Source organism: Rhagoletis pomonella, unplaced genomic scaffold, assembly GCF_013731165.1.
Source record: "Rhagoletis pomonella isolate Grant_MI unplaced genomic scaffold, Rhpom_1.0 Rhpom_scaffold_00014, whole genome shotgun sequence".
Taxonomy (NCBI): domain Eukaryota; kingdom Metazoa; phylum Arthropoda; class Insecta; order Diptera; family Tephritidae; genus Rhagoletis; species Rhagoletis pomonella.
The window spans coordinates 17,152,690-17,158,123 of record NW_023458568.1 but is presented as its reverse complement, the minus strand read 5'-3'; positions in this window follow the sequence as shown (position 1 = coordinate 17,158,123).

Below are 5,434 nucleotides of genomic sequence, written 5' to 3'. Positions count from 1 at the left end.
TATCATCCTTTACAAATAAAAACTGTTCTTAAACTGGCCGCACGAAAATGGGCACATATTTTAAAAAAGGGCATTATATGTATGTATGTGGATAAACCATGGACTGAATGATAAAAGCTGCTATCATTCGATGGTTGTTATGCTTGATTATTTCATGTTCTGCATATTTTCCAATCTTTTAAAGAAAAAAATTATAGATACTAATTGTCAGAGCTGGGTAAATGCAATTACATTACAATTACAATTACATTCCTCAGTAATTGTAATTAGGATTCAATTCCTTTAGTTCACAGCAAAGGAATCGATTACTTTTTCAATTTCTTGAAGTAATTTCAAATGGAATTGTTTTTTTCTTTAATTCCATTACAAGGAATTTCATATTGTAATTGGAATAAATTACGTGCTAGTAATGTAATTTCTTTTATTTCACTTCCTTTGAAAGGAATTGAAAATGTAATTTTTTTTCCAATTCCTTTGAAAGGAATTGAAAATCTAATTGATTTTTTTCCAATTCCATTCCTCAAAGTAATTTAAAAAGTAATCGAAAAATTTATTAAAAAAAAAGGTTTTACTGTTGAATTGCAATAGCTTTGTTAAATTTCTTGGATGCTAACTGCCTTGAATAAACAACTTATACCTAAGTAGTATTACTAATTGGACTTTAAGAAAACTGAATAGATTCAACTGTAGCTGTTCATTTTATAGGGTAACGGTTAAATTTTCCAGATCCTACCGCGAACGCGCTTCGCGGCAGATGAGACCCATAAATGTTACTGCCTTGGGCACTGCTGTTCTCTACGTATCTATAAAAATGCACTGAGTTAATTGTATATATTATGGTACCCTTAATTCTACCCAAAATGGCGTGCCTTCTGGGGCCTTTGAAGTACTTTTACTGGTATCCTGCGTTACAAATGGGGATAGAGTCCGCTTGAATTACGAGCCCTGTGGGACTGGAGATCCTACCTCCTAAGAGTTTTATAAACAAATTTCATTGCTATGGCTAAATTTTGATGATAACACTGTAATGACGCTAAAATTACACAAAAAACGTCGAGAGACGTAAAATTAATTTTAAGTAGGATGTTACGGATCTGTATACCGTTTTTTTTAGATAAGGTCATTTAGTCAAGTTATTTTCATTTTAAGTTTTCATTGCGAATGCAAAATTCAAACTTTAACATGATCATACGGTCATGTACGATATGGCGTATGGGTACGGTGACCATAAATATATTTTGAAAATGCAGGAAAATTTTTCGAAAAATTTACCTACATATAATTGCGTAGTATAAAAATAACAAAAATATACTACATAAATACATTCCTCGTAATTTGAATAGCGCCCCCTTTTTTTGATTTTCTACCATACAAAGTATGCTTGACAAAATTTTTATATGGAAGAAAATGCGCAGCACAGTCAACAAAAAAAAATGTCGCCCATGTAAATTTTTAATTTTTTTTTTAATTTTTTAAATGGGATGTAGACGTAGAATACGCTATATTTTTATAAAAAGTTAATGAATATTAAACAAACAAAAGGAAAACTGTACCTACTAAGTATTAAAAGGATGTGCTATTCAAATAACGAAGAGTGTATATTTCTTAATTATTAATCCAGTACATATTACATATTACTTTGCACGAAATATGAACCTCTGTAAAGTAAATTTTTTAGGCAAACTTTGGGTCGTTGAACACGAAAAAAATACCCATGGTTTCAAAGAAGTGTTTTCGAGATTTGTTCGAGAAACGTATTTTTAGTACTTTTTCTGTTATTCCTCAATATCTCATGAAACGACCAACAGTTCGAAAGGTATTGATGGGCCATTTGCAAAAATATATATTTTTTGTGCAGATTGTGTTCCGTAACATCTACATTTCTCATCAGAAGGGAACGGATTTTTAGGACCTAAAAACCTATCAAAAAGGCAAAATAAAATAACGAAATAGGCTGGAAAAGGCAAAATAAAATAGCGCAAAAGGCAGGAAAAGGCACTAGCTATTGCAAAAAAGGCATAAAAAGGCAAAACAAAATAGCGAAAAAGGCACGAAAAGGCACTAGGTATTGCAAAAAAAAAGCAAAATAAGGCACTAAAAAACGACAGAAAATACGAAGAACAATCAAAAAATACATTTATTTTAGAAATGTTTATATTACAAGTAAAAAGAGAAAAACTATGAACTAGTTTCATTATATGAAAAATTTGTACTTTGAATCTTTGACTATTTTATCCTTTCGAGTTTCTAACTCATAAAACTTTAATCTGTATAGTTGTAGTAACATTGAACCACAAGATGCATTTTGAAGTTTTCTGGCAGCATTTTCATTCGATTTTCGGGAAGAAAAGCCTTGAATGCATTTAATGTGTGCTGGACGTAAGTTGACACAAGTGGAGCCCAATTTAAATATGGAACGTTTGAAACGTTCATATTATCAGGAATAAGGGCGTTTTCTTCGCCCTTTACAATTTTATCCACACCCCTTATTGTCTTCAAGCCTACGTTAGCTGAGAAAACGGTTTTGAATTTTTCGAACACAAATTTGGCAAGAGGTCCCTGCGCCTCTATAAGCCGCATGGGCATGTGTATATTTTGTAATCTTAAAAAAAAAATTGTAAATGCTATAATCACTATTTTAAAGGTAGAAAAGGCAAAAAAGGCAAATATCTTAAAAAAGACAAAAAAAGGCAAATATCTTAAAAAAGGCAATGTGTGTATATATGGAATCAGGGAAAGCTAAATCGTGGACATTCTTAATCGAATATATTCTATCTCTTTAGCAGAAAAAAAGGCAATTTCCATAAAATTCGTTCCCTGCTCATCAGATTTTCATTTACTGTAAAAAGAAAATGATTGAAATTTCAATTTTTCGATTTTAGTCGCTTGTAACAATAATAATTTTCATCGAAATCGGCAAAGTAATATATTTTTGTAAGAGGACTGTAGGTCGCTTATGTTGATTGGATAATTTTTTCGTGAGATATTGACGAATAGGTTCGAAATGTACCAAAAACACGTTTTTCAAAAAAATTTCGAAAGCGCTTGTTTGAAAGGAAAATTGGCTTGGAAAATATTTTTTTTCTTAAGCGATTACCACAAAATTTGTAGAACAGTTTTATCGATATATTTGATGCTGGTCTTCAATTTCTCATCATCCATAACCGTACAATATTTAGAACGCATTGACTAGTTGAACGTTCAAAACCAGCTTACCCTTATGTAGTTATCAATTAGTTATCGACACTGCTTTTATTTCGATAAGGAAAAGTTAGTTTTAAAATATCGAAGAAAATGCGGGACAAAGGCAGGACACTTGGAAAAAACCAGTACATTTTGGGGGTTTTCTGTTTTGAAAAACTACGCAGAACAGACCTTTAAATAACAGTACGGTCCTGCAAAAAACAGAACGGATGGTCACCGTACGTATGGGTAACATTATTTCCTGCTAGTATTTCATACAAAAAATTATTGCACTTTCACTTAACCCTTGCAAACTTGTTTATTTATCCATTGATTTTCATCGGTAGTAGTGTTTTAAGCCGCAAAACAAGCAGCTATTGGCTAGTCTATACTAATATATATTTTGAAAGGCGTTTTTTTCTGTTCGCAAAGCTCGAGAAATGCCGTACTGATTTTTTTGAAATTTCGGAATCTACTGCAGACTTTCCAAGGATGGTTATAGGCTAAAAAAAAGTTTCGATATAGAAAGGGGGTGTGGCAGCTCCCATACAAACCGAATTTTTCAAACTGGATATATTTGTGGTAGAGGAATAGAACTGGGTATGGTGATATATACATATATAAGACCCATTCCATATTCATGGAGAAAAATTTGCATGGTTGGAGAATGGGGCGTGGCACCTCCCATATAAACCGAACTTTTCATATTGCATATTTCTGGAAGTGTTCATGGTAGATTGTAAGCCTTTTCAAAACTCTTTAGTTTGACACCCAGATGCCAACATTGCATTTACTTTATCAATTTAACTGAGTTACAATTTCCAAATAGGTGGCAGCCCCCCTCAAAAACATTTCCAACAGTTAACTTTCTTAAACCTCTTTAATTTGATACCCATATTGTAATATTTTATTTATTTTATCAATGTAATTTAGTTAAATTTTCAAACAGATGGCAGCCCTCCTCAAACATATTTTCGTCAGTAAGCCTTCTTAAAACTCTTTAGTTTGACACCCACATGGCAATACATATTTCATTTTTTTTAACAATTTGACTGAGTTTAAATTTTCAAATAGGTGTCAACCCTCGTCAAAAATACTTCCAGCAGTTATCTTTCTTAAACCTCTTTAACTTGATACCCACATTGTAATAACTCATTAATTTTATCGATATAATTGGGTTTAAAAATTTTAAAATAGGTGGCCACCCTCCAAATTTTTGCGATATGTTTGGTTCTGGTATTATACCGAATAATAAAAAAAAAAAGTTTCAAATCGGTTCAGCCGTTCTCGGCAGGGTTCGTATTTGCACACACATGCTCTGCTCACACACACGCCAGAAACACCATCAACTTGCACTCACTGCTCATACACATGTGTGTGCATAAGTGGAAAACAAACTCTACTCACAGAAAAGTGTGTGTTGTTTGTTATTAAGCACATGCACATGTGTGTGAGCCGATTTTTGTACAAATTTCAGCCCATGCACATGCACATAATGCCTGCATTTCTTTATTCATTCTGAACGTTTGGAATAACCTTTTTTGTTTACTTATTATTTAGAACGTTCTTGATGATATGTTAACGTATATTTCAAACGCATTCTGTTTATTCTGGCTGTGAAATTGGATTATCCGGAATGTATAAAGAAACGCAGCCAATATATTCTTAAAAGAATTTGTTTATTAAATGTTATTTTTTGAAAGACAATTCAGTAAAAGGTGAGATGTTGTTTGTTTTTTATATGACAGAAAACATATTAAAAAATTATTATAAGATTTGAGTTAGAATTCGAAGTGTATAAGTTTCTCTACGCATTTACATCAGGGTTCGTATTTGCACACACATGCTCTGCTCACACACACGCCAGAAACACATTCAACTTGCACTCACTGCTCATACACATGTGTGTGCATAAGTGGAAAACAAACTCTACTCACAGAAAAGTGTGTGCTGTTTGTTATTAAGCACATGCACATGTGTGTGAGCCGATTTTTGTACAAATTTCAGCCCATGCACATGCACATAATATATTCTTAAAAGAATTTGTTTATTAAACGTTATTTTTTGAAAGACAATTCAATAAAAAGTGAGATGTTGTTTGTTTTTTATATGACAGAAAACATATTAAAAAATTATTTTAAGATTTGAGTTAGAATTCGAAGTGTATAAGTTTCTCTACGCATAGCACACACATGTGCGTGTGCTTTACATTAATAAAAAGAAAGTACACACATGTGCCCGTGCTTTTTAC